This window comes from Carassius auratus, chromosome 31 (assembly GCF_003368295.1).
Source record: "Carassius auratus strain Wakin chromosome 31, ASM336829v1, whole genome shotgun sequence".
Lineage (NCBI taxonomy): Eukaryota > Metazoa > Chordata > Actinopteri > Cypriniformes > Cyprinidae > Carassius > Carassius auratus.
Genome location: NC_039273.1, coordinates 18,057,297 through 18,084,285, shown reverse-complemented (window position 1 = coordinate 18,084,285; position 26,989 = coordinate 18,057,297).

Genomic DNA, 26,989 nt, shown 5'->3' with positions numbered 1-26,989 from the left:
TCGGTGGTGACGGTGTGGACGGTCAATGGATGAAACCAGGAAGTGACCGGAACACTCACACGAAGACGACAACACGAACACAATGCAGAACACTAACACAGGAGACGGTAATCCAACAGGGAGACTGCAACATGAGTGAGGATCTGACAACAGACAGAGAGCGAGGTGAGTATATGTAGCTGAGGGGTGATGAGGATCAGCTGGAGCGAGACAATCAACACCCAGGTGACCACAATCAACTAAACGAGCACATGGAGACAACGTAAGTACAAAAACAACCACAAAACATGACACGGAGGAAACACTGGATTTCCTACCGTGACAGAATCATGTCCAAAATTAGACCCTGCAAGGCAGGAAAATTCGGACCACATGCTTGGTAAGATAAACATATGATTTATGGTCAAGACAACATTTGAGGTGTGGCCATGCAACAGGCCAGTTTAAATACTTAGGACACCATAAAATCTAGCTTTTAGTCTCTAGCTATGCTGCTGCTATTAGCCATGTCTGCTTTTAGTTCTAACCTTGCTTGTGCTATCAGTCATGCCTGCTCTTAGCTTTTAGCTTGTAGCTTTGCTACCTAGCTTTAGCTTCTCTAGCCATGCTGTTTAGTCATCACTGTTTGAGCGCGGTTCCAGCGTGCTTCGGCCTGCAAGCCTGCTGCCACTTAGCCACGATGAGAAGGAACACAACCTTGTCTCGTCAAACTTTATTTATTTTCTTTTCCGTTTGAGAGTTTCGTGTTCTGAGTTAAGTTTTGTAACGTTGAGTCTCCAACGCCTGACCTCGGATGCCCGTTCAACTTCAACCAGCGCACACGACTCTGCACTTTCAGCCAACGCCCAACAGCCACGGGCTTCCCAAGACGTCACTTCAGCGACTGAACTTCCAGCCAATCAACAACCTCGGGATAGCCCTTTCACCGAGACTCCTTTTTCACAGGAGACGCAAGTAACTTTACCTCCAGACTCTGACCTTTACTGGTGTATCTAATATAATTTTAACCTCACTGAGGAACTCAATGCGAGGGCTAATTACGTGATTGATGGTTGTTCATGTCTATGCAATTTAACGTATTGCTGTAAACTTGGGATTCCATATTTCCATTCTCTTAAACTCATCTTTCCCTAACTTTCGATCTTCCTGCAACTTGTATGAATGTGTGAGTGTATGTGTTTATGTGTTAGATTAGTTTATATGTCTTAGATTTATCTAATAAAGCCTTATTCATATTGAAAAGAGAAGTATCTTGTGTTTTGTGCTTACAAGTTAATGTCTTAAACTGCCGGTCTTGTTACTGTGCTAATTGATAGTGTTTCACTATAGTTTGGATATTAGTATCCAGCACAGATTTGATGTTAAACGGCTCGTTCAGTGAATCGCAGGGCGTCTCAGTGACCAGCCGTGAAACAGAGATTCTGTTCAAATTCCCTTTAAAATCTTAAATGATTCCCTTTGAGCTAAATTGACCTGTTTCCGTTACAAGTGAGTGGAGAGAGTCCACTCAAATCTTCTGCAGCAGCCGCGGAAGCGCTCTATGTATCATAATCTGGTAATAGGAATCATGTCCAAAATTAGACCCTGCAAGGCAGGAAAATTCGGACCACATGCTTGGTAAGATAAACATATGATTTATGGTCAAGACAACATTTGAGGTGTGGCCATGCAACAGGCCAGTTTAAATACTTAGGACACCATAAAATCTAGCTTTTAGTCTCTAGCTATGCTGCTGCTATTAGCCATGTCTGCTTTTAGTTCTAACCTTGCTTGTGCTATCAGTCATGCCTGCTCTTAGCTTTTAGCTTGTAGCTTTGCTACCTAGCTTAAGCTTCTCTAGCCATGCTGTTTAGTCATCACTGTTTGAGCGCGGTTCCAGCGTGCTTCGGCCTGCAAGCCTGCTGCTACTTAGCCACGATGAGAAGGAACACAACCTTGTCTCGTCAAACTTTATTTATTTTCTTTTCCGTTTGAGAGTTTCGTGTTCTGAGTTAAGTTTTGTAACGTTGAGTCTCCAACGCCTGACCTCGGATGCCCGTTCAACTTCAACCAGCGCACACGACTCTGCACTTTCAGCCAACGCCCAACAGCCACGGGCTTCCCAAGACGTCACTTCAGCGACTGAACTTCCAGCCAATCAACAACCTCGGGATAGCCCTTTCACCGAGACTCCTTTTTCACAGGAGACGCAAGTAACTTTACCTCCAGACTCTGACCTTTACTGGTGTATCTAATATAATTTTAACCTCACTGAGGAACTCAATGCGAGGGCTAATTACGTGATTCAGCAGCCGCGGAAGCGCTCTATGTGTGGGCGTTGTTGTGAGCCTCAAAAGACAATAAAAGTTATTAAGCTCATCCGGTTGAGAGGTGGCAATGTTCACAGTAGCTGGTTTATTCCCTTTAAATTCTGTGATGTTCTTGATGCCCTGCCACTTGCTTCCTGCATCCTTGGTGTTGAATTGTTCTTCAACTTACTTTGTTTTAATATTGTGTTTTTCCATCTTTGAAGGATTTCTTGAAATCATAAACTGGCTTGTTTGCAATCATCAGCGTTCCTGGATTTAAAAGTGGATGTCTGCACTGACAAGGCTGCTCGAGCATCGCTATGAATCCACGGTTTTTGGTTGGGGTAGATACGGATATATATATATATATATATATATATATATATATATATATATATATATATATATGGGTCTATACTACGCGAGCTATGATGACTTTCACCTTGATATTTTCTGTAGGGGGCGGGAACAAATCTTTAAACCTGTTTGTATGCCAACTGTGAAATAACCACATCAAACATGACGTGCTAACATAGATGCAGCTGAAGCCGCCGGGTTTGCTTCAGGGAATTAATTTTTTTAAGAAGCTTCCAAATGGAATCCTTGACAAGACGCATGCCTTTTTCACACATCATCCATCTGCAGTGCGTATGCAGTCCACGTGCGTTAGGTATGTGTGGTGCAGAAGCAGAACAGACTCATACTCCTTGTGCTCTCACACAGGACGCGTTTGCAGTTGGAATCCATTAACATGGGTGCCAAAAAAAAATACAAAACGCATACACACTGCAAATGAAGTATGTGTGAAACAAACGTACAGAGCAACTTGTGCAATGTGGAATTAGTTTACAGCTTTCTCAAGCAGTTTGTGATGCATTTTGGAAACAGGAGATGAGCCGCTGGTCTAATGTACCACCTGACTTGAGAAACCCCTTCTCAAAGACTTTCTTTTAGTCATTATTTTATTTGGGTAGCAAACATTTTCTGAATGCCTTTGGCAGAATTTTAATCTAGATTAATTTCAATATTTCAGTGAGATTAATCTACATTAAAAAAATGAATCTATGCCCACCTCTAATATATACAGTATTGTTCAAAATAATAGCAGTACAATGTGACTAACCAGAATAATCAAGGTTTTTCGTATATTTTTTTATTGTTACGTGGCAAACAAGTTACCAGTAGGTTCAGTAGATTCTCAGAAAACAAATGAGACCCAACATTCATGATATGCACGCTCTTAAGGCTGTGCAATTGGGCAATTAGTTGAATTAGTTGAAAGGGGTGTGTTCAAAAAAATAGCAGTGTGGCATTCAATCACTGAGGTCATCAATTTTGTGAAGAAACAGGTGTGAATCAGGTGGCCCCTATTTAAGGATGAAGCCAACACTTGTTGAACATGCATTTGAAAGCTGAGGAAAATGGGTCGTTCAAGACATTGTTCAGAAGAACAGCGTACTTTGATTAAAAAGTTGATTAGAGAGGGGAAAACCTATAAAGATGTGCAAAAAATGATAGGCTGTTCAGCTAAGATGATCTCCAATGCCTTAAAATGGAGAGCAAAACCAGAGAGACGTGGAAGAAAACGGAAGACAACCATCAAAATGGATAGAAGAATAACCAGAATGGCAAAGGCTCAGCCAATGATCACCTCCAGGATGATCAAAGACAGTCTGGAGTTACCTGTAAGTACTGTGACAGTTAGAAGACGTCTGTGTGAAGCTAATCTATTTTCAAGAATCCCCCGCAAAGTCCCTCTGTTAAAAAAAAGGCATGTGCAGAAGAGGTTACAATTTGCCAAAGAACACATCAACTGGCCTAAAGAGAAATGGAGGAACATTTTGTGGACTGATGAGAGTAAAATTGCTCTTTTTGGGTCCAAGGGCCACAGGCAGTTTGTGAGACGACCCCCAAACTCTGAATTCAAGCCACAGTACACAGTGAAGACAGTGAAGCATGGAGGTGCAAGCATCATGATATGGGCATGTTTCTCCTACTATGGTGTTGGGCCTATTTATCGCATACCAGGGATCATGGATCAGTTTGCATATGTTAAAATACTTGAAGAGGTCATGTTGCCCTATGCTGAAGAGGACATGCCCTTGAAATGGTTGTTTCAACAAGACAATGACCCAAAACACACTAGTAAACGGGCAAAGTCTTGGTTCCAAACCAACAAAATTAATGTTATGGAGTGGCCAGCCCAATCTCCAGACCTTAATCCAATTGAGAACTTGTGGGGTGATATCAAAAATGCTGTTTCTGAAGCAAAACCAAGAAATGTGAATGAATTGTGGAATGTTGTTAAAGAATCATGGAGTGGAATAACAGCTGAGAGGTGCCACAAGTTGGTTGACTCCATGCCACACAGATGTCAAGCAGTTTTAAAAAACTGTGGTCATACAACTAAATATTAGTTTAGTGATTCACAGGATTGCTAAATCCCAGAAAAAAAAAAATGTTTGTACAAAATAGTTTTGAGTTTGTACAGTCAAAGGTAGACACTGCTATTTTTTTGAACACACCCCTTTCAACTAATTACCCAATTGCACAGCCTTAAGAGCGTGCATATCATGAATGCTGGGTCTTGTTTGTTTTCTGACAATCTACTGAACCTACTGGTAACTTGTTTGCCACGTAGCAATAAAAAATATACTAAAAACCTTGATTATTCTGGTTAGTCACATTGTACTGCTATTATTTTGAACAATACTGTATATATATATATATATATATATATATATATATATATATATATATATATATATATATATATATATGGATTTACATTTACATTTATTTATTTAGCAGACGCTTTTATCCAAAACAACTTACAGATGAGGACAGTGGAAGCAATCAAAAACAACAAAAAGAGAAATGATATATAAGTGCTATAACAAGTCTCAGTTAGGTTAACACAGTACACGTAGCATGGAATTTTAAATAATATAATAAATAAAAAGAAAACAGATGGAATAAAAAAAAGAATAGAGCAAGCTAGTGTTAGAGGTATTTACACATACACACACACACATACAATTGCATAAAAAAAATTAAAGAAAATAGAATACAAAAGATTAGAAAGGTAGTTAGATTTTTTTAAAGAATAGAATTAGAATAGTGAGTGTTAAAGTTAGAGGGTCAAATAAAGATGAAAGAGATGTGTTTTAAGCCGATTCTTGAAGATGGCTAAAGACTCAGCTGCCCTGATTGAGTTGGGGAGGTCATTCCACCAGGAGGGAATATTTCATTTAAAAGTCCGTAAAAGTGACTTTGTGCTTCTTTGGGATGGCACAATCAAGCGACGTTCACTTGCAGAACGCAAGCTTCTAGAGGGCACATAGTCTGAAGAAATAAATTGAGGTAAATGGGTGCAGAGCCAGTGGTAGTTTTGTAGGCAAACATCAATGCCTTGAATTTTATGCCAGCAGCTATTGGAAGCCAGTGCAAATTGATAAACGAAGGTGACATGTATTCTTTTTGGCTTTTAAAAAATTAATCTTGCTGCCACGTTCTAGATTAATTGTAAAGGTTTGATAGAACTGGCTAGAAGACCTGCCAAGAATGCATTGCAATAGTGCAGCCTGGACAGAACAAGAGCTTGAAAAAGGAGTTGTGCAGCATGTTCTGAAAGAAAGGGCTTGATTTTCTTGAATAAAGCAAATCTGCAGGTTCGGACAGTTTTAGCAATGTGGTCTGAGAAAGTCAGCTGATCATCAATCATAAATCCAAGGCTTCTAGCTGTTTTGAAAGAGTTATGGTTGATGTGCCTAACTTGATGGTGAAATTGTGATGAAACGATGGGTTTGCTGGAATCACAAGCTGTTCTGTCTTGTCAAGGTTGAGTTGAAGGTGATGGTCCATGATCCAGCAAGAAATGTCTGTTAGACAAGCTGAAATGCGAATAGCTACTGTTGGATCATCAGGATGGAATGAGAGGTAGAGCTGAGTGTCCTCAGCATAGCAGTGGTATGAAAAGCCATGTTTCTGAATGACAGAACCTAATCATGCCATGTACACAGAGAAGAGAAGTGGTCCAAAAACTGAGCCCTGAGGCACCCCATTAGTTAAATGTTGTGACTTGGACACCTCACCTCTCCAAGATACTTTAAAGGACCTATCTGCTAGTTAACACTCAAACCATTGAAGTGTGGTTCCTGGGATGCCTTTTACCAATAGGGTTGATAGGACGAACTGGTTGTTAACCGTGTCAAAAGCAGCGGACAGATCAAGCAAAATAAGAAATGAAGATTTGGATTCCGCTCTTGCCAGTCATAGAGCTTCAACAACTGAGAGCAAGGCAGTCTCAGTTGAATGTCCACTTCTGAAGCCAGATTGCTTGCTGTCAAGGAGGTTGTTGTGTGTGAGAAATGTAGAGACTTGGTTGAACACAGCTTGTTCAAGTGTTTTTGCAATGAAAGAAAGAAGGGAAACTGGTGTGTAGTTCTCTGAAAGAGATGGGTTGAGGGTGGGTTTCTTAAAGAACTAGTAAGATGAAAATTCTAAGCTTCCTATCACTGTTTATAAGTCCTGTACAACAGGTTGTCATTTTGTCAAAATATCATTTTAAAATTACCTCAATTCTCAGAGATCCCCAAACGGTTTGCGCGAAGCTGTTCAAAAGATTCAGTTTCCTTAAACCCCACCTTTCGGTAGCATACTGTGTTCTGATTGGTCAACTAACATAGTCAGGTTTGATTGGTTGTTCCGCACACAACTTCACGGTAAACAATGCGTTAGCATCTTTTTGGGGTGAATTATGTCTTATTCCTTTCATCGCGAAGCAAACAGTAAAATAAAAAACTTGAACAGTCTCACTGCTTTTTCTTCTGTGTGGGCGTATTCAAGCCGCGTGCTTCAGTTTGAATCTGAATAGCGCGTTCAGCGCGGGGGTGTGGTCACATTAGATATAATGAAGGGAGATGTGAAAGATTGGACATCACGTTGTTTTCATATGGATTACTTTATCACAGAATATCTGTTTTCGGCAGCACTTGTTTAGTTTTAAAGCATACATGTCAAGCTTTCTATAGATATCTCTCTCATGTCTCTTCATTGAGTATTCACGGATTTACACTTCATTTTAATGACGAGTTTGTAAATGAAGATCAGCGCCGACTTTTTCGGGGTTATCAGGGGAAAATGACTCATAATGCGTATCCGCGTTAATCAACTCCACAGGGTTTTAACATATAACTGTTAGTGCTAGCGCGACATACTGATAAGATGCTTGGGAGAAAACAAACACATAACTTCATAATCATACTTCGCGTTGTGATTCGGAGATGCTCGTTGGTCTAAATAAAGTTGGTAATGAACCCTCTTTTATGGCCAAACGCTTTGAAAATCCAGCCTTGTACTCACCGAGATTAGAAAAGCAGTCATCAGTGAAATGTTGTGAACACAACAAGGATTTGTTGTACTGCTCTGGTATTGTGGTAAAAATGAATTTTAGCCATTGGTTCTTCTGATCTTCATTCTTTGGCAGTGAAAATAAAACAAACTTGCCTTTACAATTAAAAACACACTGTCTCCTCGACATGATGCTATCACACCAACCAGAGCGTCTGTGTGGGGGGGTGGGGCAGGTCAGAGTTCCGTTTCTCCCATGACGGTAGGCGGAGATTATTATGCAAAGTGTTCCTAGTGACGGACATAGAGATGGGCAAAAGATTTGAAATCTATAACGACTCGTTTCAGCGATTCAGAGTCGTCTCCTTACTTTAGAAGCCAATAACCTTATAAATCGTGTACTTTTTGGTTTAACTACTTTGCACATTGTTTACACTGATGGACAGCTACATCATACACTGTAATACAGGTCATTTTTGATTTCCCATCTATGTGGCTCTTAAAGTATTGGAGTTATACGAGCCTGTCTAAATGATGGGGGCAAGTAGTAGGGTGATTAGGAAGGATGAGTTTTGAGACTTCTGCCTCAGAGAGATATATATATATATATATATATATATATATATATATATATATATATATATATATATATATATTGTTCATAGATGTTCATACACAGCTTGAGTAGCAAGATTGTCTTCAGTTTTAACCAAGAAGTGAGGAAAATGTTTTAAAAATCAAGGGAGAGTTAGACGAATTGTTAATTTTGTTATGGTAGTATGTCATTTTAGCAGTGGAGACATTAGCAGAGAAGGAAGATACGAGCGACTGATACATATTAAAGTCAGTAGTATTTTTCGATTTGCTCCACTCCCTTTAATGTATTATATGTGTTTTAGGTCAATCCTCCAATGATGCCATTCCTCTGGAAAACTGCTGTTACTCTTCACGCTTTACATGTTACCCTTGGGTGATATCATCAGGAAACACAGTGTTAGCTTTCACTGTTATGATGATGATGATACTCAGCTCTATATTTCTTCTTGGCCTGGCGAAACATACCAATTTGAAAAACTAACGGGATGCATAGTCGATATAAAAAACTGGATGACAAGTAATTTCTTACTGCTAAATTCTAAAAAATACAGAGGTGTTAATTATAGGACCTAAAAACTCTGCATGTAATAACTTAGAATGCTGTCTAAAACTTGATGGCTGCTCTGTCAATTCTTCGTCATCAGTTAGGAATCTAGGTGTGCTATTTGATAGCAATATTTCCTTAGAAAAGACAAATTTCTAGCATTTGTAAAACTGCATTTTTCCATCACAAAAATATATCTAAATTTTGACCTATGCTCTCATTTTCAAATTCAGAAATGTTAATCCATGCGTTTATGACCTCAAGGTTAGATACATATTGTAATGCTTTATTGGGTGGTTGTTCTGCATGCTTAATAAACACTCCAGCTAGTCCAAAATGCAGCAGCTAGAGTTCTTACTAGAACCAGGAAGTATGATCATATTGGCCCGGTTCTGTGAACACTGCACTGCCTACCTATTAAACATTGTATAGATTTAAAAATCTTGTTATTACTTATAAACAGAGGCGTATAAAGTGTCACATTACGTGATGGTTGAAACACGGCGAGAGAACCAATTGCAGGTAAGCATGATTTATTTAAGGGATAATCCAGAGAGGTAACAGTCCAGGCAGGGGTCAAAACCAAACATAATCCAAAACATAAACTAGACACGATAACAAAAGCAAGGCAAGGCAAGGCAAGGCAAGGCCAGACAAGAGTTGACGGACATGAATTATCATAAGACATAAACAAGGACTCCGTAACAGACTAAGACAGACTGGGTATTTATACACAGAAGGATAATGAGGAAACAGGAGACAGGTGGGGAAACAATCAATTACACAACAAGGAGGAAGGTGACCAAATAAGGGAACAGGAAGTGATCTGGTGACAGACACCGTGAGAAAGGATCTAGTGGAACCCCAGGGAACACAACCCAGACACTGTGACAGTACCCCCCCTCTACGGAGCGGCTCCCAGACGCTCCAAGACAAGACACAACACAGAGACCAGGAGGGAGGCGGACAGGTGGAGCCTCAGGGGGAGGGATGGAGGGCCGGAAAAGAAAAACATGGGGAATAAACACCAGAAATGTAACATAAAACAGGGAGAACCAGGAGGGAGGAGGAACGGAGGAGGTTCAGGGGGAGGGATGGAGGGCAAGACTAACTGGGGGGAACAGACAGCAACAAAACAGAAACCAAGAACACCAGGCAGAAGTCCAAGAAGGGCATGTTGAAGCACCCACCAGGGCGGAGCAGAGGACCACCAAAGCCATGTGGTCAAAGCCAGCGACCTCCAGGGTGGAGCGGAAGACCACCACGGCCATGTGGTCAAAGCCAGAGTCCTCCAGGGCGGAGCGGAAGACTGCCACGGCCTTGTGGTCACCGCCAGAGTCCCCTAGGGCGGAGCGGATGACAACCACGTCCTTGTGGTCGCCGCCAGAGTCCCCCAGGGCGGAGCAGATGACCACCATATCCGTGTGGTCAGAGCCAGAGCCCTCCAGGGCGGAGCGGAAGACCACCACGTCCTCGTGGTCGCCGCCAGAGTCCCCCAGGGCGGAGCGGACGACCAGCACGTCCCCCGTGGTTGAGGCCGGAGTCCCCCAGGACGGAGCAGCTGACCACCCAGTGACTTGACTTGGCTCCGGAGGGTCCACCGGAACCTGACTCGGCTCTGGAGGGTCCATCGGAACCTGACCCGACTCCGGAGAGTCCACCGGAACCTGACCCGACTCAGGAGAGTCCACCGGAACCTGACCCGACTCCGGACTGTCTGTAAAGACCTGAGGCGCCTTGGCTTCGGGCACTGTCTCTGGAACAGTCTCGGGCACCGCCTCGGTCGAGGCATCAGGGGCGACCTTGGACACTGCATCGGGAATGGCCTCAGGCACCGCCTCTGTAACGGCCTCGGGTGCGGTCTCGGGCACCGCATCGGGAACGGCCTCGAGCACCGCCTCGGCCCCCGGAACCGCATCGGGCACCGCCTCGACATCGGGCACCGCCTCGGCCTCCGGAACAGCATCGGTCACCGCCTCGGCATCGGGCACCACCTCGGCCTCAGGAACAGCCTCGGGCACCGCCTCGGCATCGGACACCACCTCGGTCACTGGAACAGCATCGGGCACCACCTCGGGCACCGCCTCGGGGACGGCAGCGGTCCGCTCGTGAATGTCCTCCTGGACGGCAGCGGCCCGCTCGGGAACATCCTCCTGGACGACAGCGGCCCGCTCGGGTACGTCCTCCTGGATGACAGCGGCCCGCTCGAGAACGTCCTCCTGGACGGCAGCGGCCCGCTCGAGAACGTCCTCCTGGACGGCAGCGGCCCGCTCGAGAACGTCCCCCTGGACGGCAGCGGCCCACTCGAGAACGTCCTCCTGGACGGCAGCAGCCCGCTCGGGATCGTTCTCCAGGCTTTGAGGAATGGTAGAATCCTGTCCCCTCTTCCTCCGCCCTCTACAATGGCGAGTCGGGGGCACCTTGACTGGCGACTCAGACGTTGGGTCGGCAATCTTGTGCTGTGGCTCTAAGCTGGTGGCCATCTTGTGCTGTGGCTCTAAGCTGGCGGCCATCTTGTGTTGTGGCGATGGGCTAGCGGCCATCTTGTGTTGTGGCGCTGGGCTGGCTGCCATCTTGTGTTGTGGCGCTGGGCTGGCGGCCATCTTGTGCTGTGGCGCTGGGCTGGCGGCCATCTTGTGCTGTGGCGCTGGGCTGGTGGCCATCTTGTGTTGTGGCGCTGGGCTGGCGGCCATCTTGTGCAGTGGTGCTGGGCTGACGACCACCCCGCTGGAAGAGACAGGAGTGGCTGGGGCATCCCACCGACCCCGATGCTGCAGGTAGCGCACGAATTCCCAGAATTCCAGTGTCTCTACCTGCGCCATCTCCTCCAGAGACACTGGATCATCCAGACCACCATTAAAATAATCTTTAAGGGCCGTGTCGTTGTACCCCATGCCCTCTGCCAGGGACCAGAACACCTGAGCCAGGGCACCCACTTCATTGTCCTCTTGGCGGAGGGCGATTAACCTCAGATAACTGGCTCGCCTCTCCGCCATCTTGGCTGGGGAACGGAAAAATGACATACCGCTGGTTCTCTTTGTGACGGAGTCCTTCTGTCACATTACGTGATGGTTGAAACACGGCGAGAGAACAAATTGCAGGTAAGCATGATTTATTTAAGGGATAATCCAGAGAGGTAACAGTCCAGGCAGGGGTCAAAACCAAACATAATCCAAAACATAAACTAGACACGATAAGCAAGGCAAGGCAAGGCAAGGCAAGGCAAGGCAAGGCAAGGCAAGAGTTGACGGACATGAATTATCATAAGACATAAACAAGGACTCCGTAACACAGACTAAGACAGACTGGGTATTTATACACAGAAGGATAATGAGGAAACAGGAGACAGGTGGGGAAACAATCAATTACACAACAAGGAGGAAGGTGACCAAATAAGGGAACAGGAAGTGATCTGGTGACAGACACCATGAGAAAGGAGGACATCTAGTGGAACCCCAGGGAACACAACCCAGACACTGTGACAATAAAGTACCTGAAAGTCATACTCAAGTAAAAGTACAGATATCTTACCAGCAAATTACTTTGTATAAAAGTACAGGTAAATGCAAAATGGAAAAGAAGCATATATATATATCCAGATGGTTGGATATATATATATATATATATATATATATATATATATATATATATATATATATATATTAGTGGTGAGCAGTTATCGCCGTTAACGTGCTGCGTTAACGCGAGACTCTTATCAGGCGATAAAAAAATAACGCCGTTAATCGATTCTCAAAGTTGGTTTGGGAGCTGGGTCTATACTGAGCAAGCTATGATGACTTTCACCTTGATATTTTATATAACTGACTCGCTGAGGACAGCCTAAAAAGATGCTCAGGACAGGTGACCGGCCACTGCTGTGCATCGTCACGAAAGCTTATCTTTCTCACGTGTTGTTAAGCCGTACCGCTTGTCGATTTAAACATTAAAGCATCCAAAAACTAGACGCGGAAAAGCTGAACAGAGCAGCGCGTGCCGTTAGGTCCGCACGAGAGAGAGAGAGACGCGTATCACGGACAGCGACACTGAACCGAGCTCTCTTCTGCGAAGTTCACCTCGAAGTTCCTCCTGCACCCGAACGAACAAATGAAAATCGCAGTTTGAACAAACAAAAAGATGTGAAAGAGTCCAATTCAACACCACGGTGTTCTGGTGTTCAGGGCTCGCGAAGAGAAAGGCGTCTCAAAACACTAGAACATCGAATTTGCTTATTTTTGCTCTTGTGCCGACAAATACATAAAAAAATTATGTCAAAATATCCACCTTGGAAATTATGCTTGAAAAAACTGTCAGTTATTTCTTAAGTGAAAGTAAACAGTTGAGGAAAAAAATGGGATGTGTATTTTATTGGATGCATTCATGGTCTCTTAAAGTGACTGCGCCTAATTTAGCTACTGGCTGCTGTAATGTTAATCCAAGAAAATTAAAAAAATGAAAATCACTCACTGCTCTTGACTGAATTTCTTTGTAGTTTTAACAGTCAAACCAAAAACTATTCAGAAACCAGATATAATTTTTGAGATATATAGCAAAACTGTAATAATGTGAGAAATGTTGAAGGTGTCTGAATAAATGTAGGTTTGATTGTATATTTCATTTTTACATTGAAGACTATCCAGTGCTATTATTTGGTTTCTGTACCTTGACACCTACAAACTTGGAAAAGAACTTAAACATTGGTGTGAAACAGGAGTAATGTTGTTTGAACCTTGTGCAATGTGGAATTAGTTTACAGCTTTTTCAAGCACTATGTGATACATTTTGGAAACAGGAGATGAGCCCCTTTTCTAATGCACCACCTAGCTTGATAAACCCCTTCTCAAAGACTTACTGTTTTTAAATTTTATTTGGGTAACACATATTCTGAATGCCTTTGGCAGAATTCGAATGAGCCATTTTAATCTAGATTAATATATATATATATATATATATATATATATATATATATATATATATTGTATTTTTGGGTAAGAATAAGAAGCACTTTGTCCGTCTTTCATTTCAACGTAAGAAAACATTACTGGAATATGCATCTGAAATAGCATGTATTTACACAGTTTATGTACAGTATTGTTCAAAATAATAGCAGTACAATGTGACTAACCAGAATAATCAAGGTTTTTCGTATATTTTTTTTATTGCTACGTGGCAAACAAGTTACCAGTAGGTTCAGTAGATTCTCAGAAAACAAATGAGACCCAGCATTCATGATATGCACGCTCTTAAGGCTGTGCAATTGGGCAATTAGTTGAATTAGTTGAAAGGGGTGTGTTAAAAAAAATAGCAGTGTGGCATTCAATCACTGAGGTCATCAATTTTGTGAAGAAACAGGTGTGAATCAGGTGGCCCCTATTTAAGGATGAAGCCAACACTTGTTGAACATGCATTTGAAAGCTGAGGAAAATGGGTCGTTCAAGACATTGTTCAGAAGAACAGCGTACTTTGATTAAAAAGTTGATTAGAGAGGGGAAAACCTATAAAGAGGTGCAAAAAATGATAGGCTGTTCAGCTAAAATGATCTCCAATGCCTTAAAATGGAGAGCAAAACCAGAGAGACGTGGAAGAAAACGGAAGACAACCATCAAAATGGATAGAAGAATAACCAGAATGGCAAAGGCTCAGCCAATGATCACCTCCAGGATGATCAAAGACAGTCTGGAGTTACCTGTAAGTACTGTGACAGTTAGAAGACGTCTGTGTGAAGCTAATCTATTTTCAAGAATCCCCCGCAAAGTCCCTCTGTTAAAAAAAAGGCATGTGCAGAAGAGGTTACAATTTGCCAAAGAACACATCAACTGGCCTAAAGAGAAATGGAGGAACATTTTGTGGACTGATGAGAGTAAAATTGTTCTTTTTGGGTCCAAGGGCCACAGGCAGTTTGTGAGACGACCCCCAAACTCTGAATTCAAGCCACAGTACACAGTGAAGACAGTGAAGCATGGAGGTGCAAGCATCATGATATGGGCATGTTTCTCCTACTATGGTGTTGGGCCTATTTATCGCATACCAGGGATCATGGATCAGTTTGCATATGTTAAAATACTTGAAGAGGTCATGTTGCCCTATGCTGAAGAGGACATGCCCTTGAAATGGTTGTTTCAACAAGACAATGACCCAAAACACACTAGTAAACGGGCAAAGTCTTTGTTCCAAACCAACAAAATTAATGTTATGGAGTGGCCAGCCCAATCTCCAGACCTCAATCCAATTGAGAACTTGTGGGGTGATATCAAAAATGCTGTTTCTGAAGCAAAACCAAGAAATGTGAATGAATTGTGGAATGTTGTTAAAGAATCATGGAGTGGAATAACAGCTGAGAGGTGCCACAAGTTGGTTGACTCCATGCCACACAGATGTCAAGCAGTTTTAAAAAACTGTGGTCATAAAACTAAATATTAGTTTAGTGATTCACAGGATTGCTAAATCCCAGAAAAAAAAAAAATGTTTGTACAAAATAGTTTTGAGTTTGTACAGTCAAAGGTAGAGACTGCTATTTTTTTGAACACACCCCTTTCAACTAATTGCCCAATTGCACAGCCTTAAGAGCGTGCATATCATGAATGCTGGGTCTTGTTTGTTTTCTGACAATCTACTGAACCTACTGGTAACTTGTTTGCCACGTAGCAATAAAAAATATACTAAAAACCTTGATTATTCTGGTTAGTCACATTATACTGCTATTATTTTGAACAATACTGTATCTATATGGATGCATTTAAACTGCAGATACAGATGTATATGTCAGACACAGACGAGGACACAGAGGATTCAGTGATAAGGTAGTTTAATGTGAATCAGAGGTTTCAGACACAGGTGAATCTTGACACGTGGATAGAACGGTGACAACACAACTTCCCTTATGGTGAACGGTGATCCAGATGGTGCTCAGATGAAGACGATGGGGACAGGAAGACTGACGAGGATGAAGAGGGTTCAAGAGTACAGGTAGGTTTAATAATGGCGTTCAGGCAAGTGAGGAGATCGGTGCAAGACCAGACGATGAGTGATGGTGACTGATGGCTTTATATGTGGTTCTGGTGATGATGCACAGGAGTTCAGAATTCGGGTGATTGGGGACGAGTGGGTGTGGCGTAAGTGTCCGATTCCGGGATTGTAGAAGGTTTGGCTGTGACAGTACCCCCTCCTCCACGGGCGGCTCCTGACGGCTGGGATCTTGTGCGACGACGGGGTCTACCTCGGCCACAGGGAGCGGGGCGGTCTGGATGGTCTTGATGAAAGTCAGTGAGAAGGCTGGGGTCCAGGATGTCATTACGATTAACCCAGCAACGCTCCTCCGGGCCGTAGTTTTCCCAGTCCACAAGGTACTCCAGTTGAGGACCCCGTCGTCGAGAGTCGAGGATAGCTCTCACCCGGAAGATGTCGTTGTCGTCTTCGATGGCCGGAGGAGGAGGTACGGCATCATCACCAGGTTCTGTGGATGGAGGAGACAAAGGTTCAGTGAAGGGTTTGAGGAGTGAGACATGGAATGAAGGTGAGATACGGTACTGTGCAGGGAGTTGGAGTCTATAGGTCACTTCGTTCAGTTGCCGTTCAATAGTGAATGGTCCGATGTATCGGGGATGTATCAGCTTACGGCAGGGCAGTCGGAGGCGGATGTCCCTCGTCGAGAGCCAGACTTGTTGTCCAGGTTGGTATTGCGGCGTGGGTCCTCGACGAGCGTCCGCTTGCTCCTTATGCCTCCGCACTGCCCGCTGGAGATGCACGTGAGCCGAGTCCCAGACCCTCTCGCTCTGTCGGAACCAGTGATCTACCGCTGGGACCTGCGAGGGCTCACCTGACCATGGGAAGAGCGGAGGTTGGTATCCAAGGACACATTGGAAGGGGGTGAGCCCGGTGGTAGATTGCTGGAGGGAGTTCTGAGCGTATTCGGCCCAGGGTAGGTACTGGCTCCAACAGTCCTGGTTACGGTGGCAGTAAATCCTCAGGAACCTCCCCAGCTCCTGAATCTTACCAGCTCCGTCTGGCCGTTGGTCTGAGGATGGTATCCCGAGGAGAGACTGACGGACACCCCTAGAAGACGGAAGAAAGCTGACCAGACTCTATTGGGGGCCTCTGTCGGAGACGATATCTTCTGGGATGCCAAAGTGACGGAAGACGTTGTGGAATAGTGCCTCTGCCGCTTCGAACGCAGTGGGGAGTCCTTTGAGAGGGATGAGTTTACATGATTTTGAAAACCTGTCGACCACTACCAGTACACAGGTGTAGCCTTGAGAGAGAGGGAGGTCAGTCATGAAATCAATGCCGATATGGGTCCATGGACGTTCAGGAATGGGCAGAGGCACCAGTTTACCTTCCGGGAGTCTTCTAGGGGTGTCTGCTATGGCGCAGACGGAGCATCCTTTGAGGTAGCGGACCGTATCCAGAGCCATCGATGGCCACCAGTAACGCTGTTGTAGGAGCGAGAGGGTCCGCCTCCTGCCTGGGTGTCCAGAGCCCGGAGAGGTGTGAGCTAAGTCCAGGAGGGTAATCCGATGTTGAGGGGGGACGAAGAGTTTCCCTTCTGGACCTCCCGGCGGAGCAGGGTGTTGAAGGTTTTCCTGTGCAATCAGATGATCAATACTCCACTGGATAGGACTAACTATCATGGCTGGAGGGAGGATTGGTTCTGGAGATTCGGGTTCGGGATCTGCTTGATGAAGACGGGAGAGGGCGTCGGCTCTATTGTTCTGGGAGCCAGGGCGATAGGTGACCTTGAAGTTGAATCTCGTGAAAAACAAGGCCCATCTAGTAGAGTTGGGGTACTCGAACTTGGACTCGGACTCGAGTCCGGACTCGAGTCCAATTTTGAATGAACTCGGACTTGTCACGCACTCGGGTGAATTTGTACTCGGACTTGACACGGACTTGAACATTTTGGACTCGGAAAATATTCCGAGTACAGTCGAGTCCATGTCATGTGTAACAATAAAACCAGCATAAAATTGAAATGATAAATTAATGAATGTCTCCCCTTCTGTCATTTTACTGCACCACACCGGCAGGCAGAAGTCTCATGCTTGCAGACGAAACACACGCACCACTCACTGGATATCAATGTGGATTAGTGATGGGAAGTTCGATTCTTTTCCGCGAACCGGTTCTTTCGGACGGTTTGATTCAATAAACCGGTTGAAAAAAAAAAAAACAGTTCACCGGATACATAATCCATTGCGATGTATTTGTTATTAAATGAATTTACGTTTCGTCAGATTGCCCTTCATTCAAGCCCTCGGTTTACCCGCACTCATTACATTAGCACAAAATCAGTTCAGAATCAATCACCAAAAGAATCAGCGCTGTGAGTCATTCGGCTTCATGCTGAATCACGCATGCGCAGTATCATCAGCTCCTCGGTTCTCGAATCGGACGCGTCCGAAAGAAACGGTTTTCGGTTCAGTTTACTGATGATCTGAAAACTGATACAACCGGTTCTTGACTCGAGAACGAGAATCGCTCAAAACCCGGGTAGGAAAATCTGACAGGGTAGGATAAAATGTCAGGACACCGGCACATGCTGCAGTTCAGTATCATCAGCTCTACTCGTGTTCATGTTCTGTTTACTACAAACTCAGTTTGTGAATCTGTCATCATTAACTATAAATACAGTACAGATATTTCATAAATCATCCCTTATTCATATTAAACATGGAGTCTTTAGAGTCTTAATTATTGTCCAACTTCCCTGAAAACCCCTTTGGCCCATACATAATCTACAATATACAGATTAGAAACATGTAGCCCCTATCTTAAAAAAAAAACCGTATGTATATATATATATATATATATATATATATATATATATATATATTATTTATATATATATATATATAGTTTTATCACACTTTCCGATGTTTAACAAAATAGGCTACTTGAAAAATTACACGCATGCGCAGTATCATCAGTTCATCGGTTCTCAAATCGGACGCCTCAGAAAGAAACGGTTTTCGGTTCAGTGTACTGGTGATCCGAAAACCGATGCAACCGACTACCAAAGACAGCAGCAGCAACCAACAGATGCTGCACAGATCAGCATTGCAGGATTTGCAAGACCAGAACTGACCAAACAAGCAGTGCTACTTTATGATGCAAGTTCTCCAAGACAACAAGAAATTCATAATGTCATCATTAAGGATCTCCTCATTGGCTGCACTTTACCTCTGTCAAATGTGGGGGAGAGGCATTAAATAACTGAAATGTCATCTTTAACTGGAGGACAATATAGTGTGATACAATAATAAAATAGGTTCATTTGTATTTTCATGCACTTGTAATACAATAAAACCTTTGAAACCTTTTTTGATAGGAAACTAGTTCTGTTGACATAAAATAAAAATGTTCAATGGCAATGACTAGATGTAACAGTGGTATTTTTTTTATTACATTTTTATATTGCCATTGGTTTAATGGGTTGAAAGATTAAAATATTAATAGAATGTAAAAATGTACAATACCAATTTATAATCTTTTTTAATTTAATTACTTTCTGGACTCGGGCGGACTCGACTCGGACTCGGCCTTTAAGGACTCGGACTTGAGTCCAACTCGGCCCCTTTTGGACTCGGACTCGGACTTGGACTCGATGTTTGTGGACTTGGTCTTGACTCGTACTCGACAAAGGTGGACTCGGACCCAACTCTACCATCTAGCTTGGCGATGATTCAGTCTTTTGGCTTCACGGAGGTATTCCAGGTTCCGGTGGTCGGTTACCACCTCGAAAGGGAACTGGGCTCCCTCCAGCCAGTGACGCCATTCTTCCAGAGCCAGCTTAATGGCCAGTAGTTCACGGTTACCGATGTCATAATTCTGCTCCGCCGGGGATAGATTCTTCGAGAAGAAGGCACATGGATGGAGTCGTGGTGGATTCCCCTGCCGCTGGGAGAGGACTGCTCCGACCCCGGTGGATGAGGCGTCCACTTCCACGATGAACTGGTGGCTGGGATCAGGGTGGATGAGGATTGGAGCGGTCTTGAAGGCTTGTTTGAGCAGGTGGAAAGCTTCAGTGGCCTCGGGGTTCCAGGACAGAGACATGGGCCGGTTCCGGAGGAGAGAAGTTAGAGGGGAGCTGAGTAAACTGTAGTCCTTGATGAATCTTCGATAAAAGTTGGCAAAGCCCAGGAAGCGTTGAAGTTCTTTTATGGAGCCGGGTTGAGGCCAGTGTGTGATGGCATCCACCTTCCCCCGGTCCATCTTCACGCCACATGGGTCGATGATGTAACCTAGGAACTGGACTGAGGGCGTATGGAACTCACATTTTTCAGATTTGAGGTAAAGGTGGTGTTCCCGGAGTTTTCGGAGTACGAGGATGACATGATGGATATGTTCTTGCTTGGATGTGGAGTAGATGAGGATGTCGTCGATGTAGACAATTACGAACTTGTTAAGGTAATCTCTGAAGACTTCATTCATGTAGTTTTGGAAGACGGATGGACTGTTGGATAACACATACGGCATGACCCGGTATTCATAGTGCCCGGAAGGAGTGATGAAAGCGGTCTTCCATTCGTCCCCCTTCCGGATGCGGATTAGGTTGTAGGCGCTCCTCAAGTCCAGTTTCGTGAAGATCCTGGCTCCGCGTAGTTGTTCCAACTACGGACTGACCTTGGGGATTTTAGCTGGAGGAGTGATGCAGGTATGATGGCAGGACATTCCCCATTTCAGGATCTCGCCAGTGGGCCAATGGATGTGAGGTTGGTGGAGGTTAAGCCAGGGGCGTCCCAGGATGATGTCTGCGGTGGATTCCTCCAGCACCATGAACGTGATGTCTTCTTCGTGCAGGAGTCCCACGCGGAGGATGATTGTGGGGGAGAAATAGTGGACACGACCCTTGCCCAGCGGCTTTCCCTGTATGGTGGTTACTTTGAGTTCGACAGGGCTTCGGTGATGTTTGGCGTTGAGACGAGTTAAGGTTTGCCGGTTGATGAAGTTCCCCGCCGAACCGGAGTCGATGAGGGCTTGTACTGAAACAGAAGAGCAAAGGTGTCTTAGAGTAACCCAGGTCTTAGTTAGATGAGCAGTTTGAGGAGGTATATGGATGGTACTCACCGCTGGGCGTGGAGGTCGAACTGGACAGGATGGTAAGAGGTGTCCATCTCCCCCACAATAGAGACATAGCCCGGTGTTGATCCTCCGCTGACGTTCCGATGCGGACAGATGGTGAGAGTCCACTTGCATGGGTTCAGGTGCTGGAGGAGCGACAGATGGTATAGCGGGCGGAGGAAGTACAGCGGGAGTGAGCGGATGACAGGCAGTGAGTCTCTGGGCAACTCGAATGGATTTCTGAATGAGATTCTCTAGTCCTAGTGAGTCTTCGTACACAACTATCAAACTTTGTATCTTGTCATTCAATCCGTGGCGATATGCTGTAATTAAGGCAGTTTCATTCCAGCCGCTTATGTAAGCGAGAGTACGGAAGCGTATGGCATAATCACTCACAGATTCATCTCTCTGTTGGTGAATGGTAAATAATTGGTCATGGACAGACAATGCAGAAGTTTGATGGCCAAAGACGGATTTTAACTGGGAACAGAAGTTAGTGACGGATCCAAGGGCAGGTGAGTTCGAGTCCCAGAGAGATTCAGCCCACTGGAGGGCCTTACCTGAGAGTAGGTTGATGATGAAGGCTACTCGACTGCGATCGGAGGTGAATAAATGAGAGTTGGATTCCATATAGAGGGAACACTGTAGCAGGAACCCGCTGCAATCCTCCGCCGTGCCGCTGTATGTCGCTGGTTTGGCCATGGGACTCGCAGGGGCAACTGAAGAAGTGACCGGAGTTGTAGCGGTGTTTGAGTTGTTGACAGCCGGTGAAGAAGGGGGAGTTTGTTGCATCAGTGAGGACCGTACAGCGTGAACCAGTTGTGTGAAGGGATCCGCGGTGCGGTCCTCGCCCGTGTCCGAAGAGCTCTGCATGCGGTCTGGTCTTCTGTCAGACACAGACGAGGACACAGAGGATTTAGTGATAAGGTAGTTTAATGTGAATCAGAGGTTTCAGACACAGGTGAATCTTGACACGTGGATAGAACGGTGACAACACAACTTCCCTTATGGTGAACGGTGATCCAGATGGTGCTCAGATGAAGATGATGGGGACAGGAAGACTGACGAGGATGAAGAGGGTTCAAGAGTACAGGTAGGTTTAATAATGGCGTTCAGGCAAGTGAGGAGATTGGTGCAAGACCAGACGATGAGTGATGGTGACTGATGGCTTTATATGTGGTTCTGGTGATGATGCACAGGAGTTCAGAATTCGGGTGATTGGGGACGAGTGGGTGTGGCATAAGTGTCCGATTCCGGGAGTGTAGAAGGTGTGGCTGTGACAGTATAACTACGTCACTTCCTGGGAGAACTACGTCACTTACTGTTTGTTGCTGCAATGTGTATTGAGTTTGAACTCAGTCACATTTGTCATCAGAGCTCCTTGTTATCACTAGTTTTATTTTGATTTCCCGAGTCCACTATTTAGCTTATTGCCCCTTAGTGTCGCCAGCGTGGTTGCCGCAAATCCCGCTTGCATTGCTAATACGCTATTCACACACATTACCATTGCTTTACTCACTGTTACTTGCTTTAATGGCAGATATATGTCTAGGTGAGGACACATTCGAGCTGCATTCGGTGCTCGACCTGGAGGCCGTGGAGAAGCAGGTTCATGACCTGGAGGAGAGGCAGGCCCAGCTGAGAGAGCAGAGAGCCCCGTTTGAAACCCCCATAACTTAAACTCCGTGTGTTTCTCTGCACAGGCCCAGTGCACCCAGGAAGCAATCTTCCCCGATGTCCTTCATTCTCGCGCTAGGACACCACGGACCCTGGGTCCATCCACAGCGGAGGACATGAGCCAGGCACTGGGCAATGACTTCTCCCCCTCCGTTCTTCAAGGTCTCCACCCGGAAACGTTTTGCTCCCCTCCGCGAGATGGAACGCGACGCTGTGATCATTGGAGACTCCGTCGTCTGACATGTCTGTGCTACGCTAGCCAAAGGTAAAGTGCACACTCACTGTTTCCCTGGTGCTCGTATTCTCTATGTTTCTGCGCAGATACCTGCGATCCTGAAGGCCAGCGAGAGCCCCAGAGTGGTTGTGCTTCACGCCGGGGTTAACAACACCTTGCTGCGGCAGACGGAGACACTGAAGACGGACTTCAGGCCCCTGATCAAGACTGTGTGCAGTACAACTCCCGCAGCTATGATCATCGTGTCAAAACCACTCCCCACGTATTGATGAGGACATGAAAGGTTCAGTAGACTTGTTGCTTTAAATTAATGGTTATTGTCATGGTGTAAAGAATAGAAACTGCTATTTGTTAATAATTGGAATCTTTTATGGAGCGTCCTATGCTTTATCAAAGTGATAAACTAAACTACTGTTATAAGCACGAGCCCCGTCAGACTGGTCGTGGGGGAGGTGTTGCAACAATATATAGTGATATTCTCAATGTTACCCAGAAAAGACAATACAGGTTAAACTCATTCAAAATACTTCTGCTTAATATTACACTGTCAAATATGCCAAAAAAATCTATTGTATCTCTTGCTCTGGCTACTCTGTATAGACCACCAGGGCCGAATACAGAATTCCTAAAAGAATTTGCAGATTTCCTCTCAGACCTTTTGGTTACCTTTGATAAAGCGCTAATTGTCTGAGATTTGAATATTCACGTTGATAATACAAATTATACATTAGGACTTGCATTTACTGACCTAATACACTTTTTTGGAGTCGAGCAAAATGTCACCGGGCCCACTTATCATTTTAATCATACACAGAGGTGGGTAACGAGTTACATTTACTGCGTTACATTTACTTGAGTAATTTTTCGGGGTAACTAATACTTTTCTGAGTATATTTAAAGATGGGTACTTTATACTCTTACTTGAGTAATTTTTGGGGGGGTCCGTGTATCATCCGATCATTCAATTATTCCATTAAATCTGGCAAACCAAAAACGAAATAATGAATCAATATTTTGTTTTTCAGTTTTTCTGTATGAACCAAATATGAAAAACTGTTGTTTGTTTCATAGCTTTCAACTCAAAACGGGAAATATAATAAACAAGGAAACCAACACGAAATAATGGATCGAATTTAGGTTGTCTCAATTTTTCTTTATTTGTGTAGTAGGTCTAACTATTTCCCACGGTGGTGTCCTGCTTGCTTTGCGCATGCGCAGTGGATAGTTTCAAAGGAGTAGGTCGCTGAGCGCCCATCACACGATGGGTAACTCGCGAAGAACAAAGTTCCTCCGTCTTTTCTCAGCATTATATCTTAGAAAATACGAGGTTTGAGAAGTAAAAGGCGGGGCAACATTTAAAATATTTCAAAGTTAAAGTTCATGCAAACAGATTTTAATAGACAAGTTTCAGTCAAATATTTATGTTTTAAAACCCAGTGTTAAAGCAGAGCGCAAACAATTATATCTGGAACATTATATACTGTAGACTAACCAATATGCGCTCACTTTCGCGTATTCATCGCAGGGATAAAGAACACGTTTTTGTTTAACGATCACAGGCATAGTTACAGTATGTCCAATAACAATACAACACGATATAATAAAAATGAGAGATGGTTTAAATGTCCTTTGAAATCACGCTAACCACTTGTTTTGGTATGTGGGGCATTTTAAGTAGATCATTAATTATTAAATACTATCTATCTATCTATCTATCTATCTATCTATCTATATATATATATATATATATATATATATATATATATATATATATATATATATACACAACACACATCCATAAATACATACACACATACAATACAAATAAAATAAAAAACAAATAGAAAGAATTGAAAAAGAATACAGAAAGCTAGTGTTGGATGAAAAACTAGCAGTTAGAATAAATAAATAAAAATTATATAAAATATACTTAGAATAGACAGTGCTAGAGTTCAAAGATGCGAGGGTCAAAAATGAAAGAGATGTGTTTTTAGATGTTTCTTGAAGATGCATGTACTGCATATAATATATATTTAGCTTTGCAATACAACAATTTTAAAGGTAATGTAATTCAAAAGGCAATGGTTGACATAATTGAATAATGTTTGCAATAGTATTCTACCTGACAATTACTGTATCAGTTAAATATATTACACCCTTCGTTATACTAAATTTATAGAATAGAACACCTTTATTGCACAGATGTACTCTGAAATTTAAGTTCTAGTAGCAACACACACTTACAAACAGTTCTAGTGCACATGTAAACAAATACTGTATGCACAGAACTACGAAGTTAAATATTTACATTATTTTACAGTTACATTGCAATCTGTACAAATAAAACAAATTAATTTATTCCTTGTGTTATGTCTAAACCTATAGCATCAGCTCATCTACTGCTGTGTGCCATTCTTCAGTTATCAATTATTGATGTAGTATCAGGGTTGAAGTAACTTAGTAGGCCTACTGTAAATCCATGGCTTTATCAGATCTTGTCTGAATTGGCAACAATTATTACTATTACTATTTCCTTAGGTTGGAAAGGCAGCAAGTGAAAAATTATATTTAGCAGCTATGTAGGAAAATGCAGATCTTTGTGCTTTAATGATTTGTATTCTTCCAAATTCTGCCAGCAGAATTTTTTTATTCTTAATTCTCACATAAAATAAATGAATAGCCTAAAGAAGACTGTCGTTTTTGTGAAGCATAAAACCAGGGTTTCATCCACATATTTTTTTACTTAATTTTGAAATCTGAAAAATGAAATTAATTTACTTCAAACCTGCACTCACCAGAAATTATTCTATCAGTGTCATTTTCTATCACAAATCATTTTTATGAACCATTTAAACAGAATGTCTTATGTGGCCTAAATATAAAACCCGATTCCAAAAAAAAAATGTGACATTGTGAATAAAAACATAATACAACAGATGACATATCAAATGTTTATACTGAGAAAAGGTATCAATTTAAGGGAAAAATAAGTTGATTTTAAATTTCATGGCATCAACACATCTCAAAAAGTTGGGACAAGGCCATGTTTACCACTGTGTTGCATCCCCCTCTTCTTTTTATAACAGTCTGCAAACGTCTGGGGACTGAAGACAAGTTGGTCAAGTTTAGGAATAGGAATGTTGTCCCATTCTTGTCTAATACAGGCTTTTAGTTGCTCAATTAGGTCTTCCTCTTTATGATGCGACAAAAAAGATCTGGACTTCAGGCTGGTCATTTCAGTACCCGAATCCTTCTTCTACGCAGCCATGATGTTGTAATTGATGCAGTATGTGGTCTGGCATTGTCATGTTGGAAAATGCAAGGTCTTTCCTGAAAGAGACGACATCTGGATATGTTGTTCTAGAACTTGGATATACCTTTCAGCATTGATGGTGCCTTTCCAGATGTGTAAGCTGCTCATGCCACACACACTCATGCAACCCCATACCAACAGAGATTCGGCCTTCTGAACTAAGCGCTGATAACAACTTGGGTTGTCCTTGTCCTCTTTAGTTCGGATGACATAGTGTCCCAGTTTTACAAAAAGAACTTCAAATTTTGATTCGTCTGACCACAGAACAGTTTTCCACTTTGCCACAGTCCATTTTAAATGAGCCTTGGCCCAGAGAAAACACCTGCGCTTCTGGATAATGTTTAGATATGGCTTCTTTTTTGACCTATAGAGTTTAAGCCGGCAGCGGCAAATGGCACGGTGTATTGTGTTCACCGACAATGTTTTCTGGAAGTATTCCTGAGCCCATGTTGTGATTTCCATTACAGTATCATTCCTGTATGTGATGCAGTGCCGTCTACGGGCCTGAAGATCACGGGCATCCAGTGTGGTTTTCTGGCCTTGACCCTTATACACAGAAATGATTCCAGATTCTCTGAATCTTTGGATGATATTATGCACTGTAGATGACGATAACTTCAAACTCTTTGCAATTTTTCTCTGGGAAACTCCTTTCTGATATTACTCCTCTATTTTTCACCGCAGCATTGGGGGAATTGGTGATCCTCTGCCCATCTTGACTTCTGAGAGACACTGAGAGGCTCTTTTTATACCCAATCATGTTGCCAATTGACCTAATGAGTTGCAAATTGGTCCATTTAACTTTTCCGGCCTCTTATTACCTGTCCCAACCTTTTTGGAATGTGTAGCTCTCATGAAACCAAAATGAGCCAATATTGGGCATGACATTTCAAAATGTCTCACTTTCAATATATATTATCTAGGGGTGT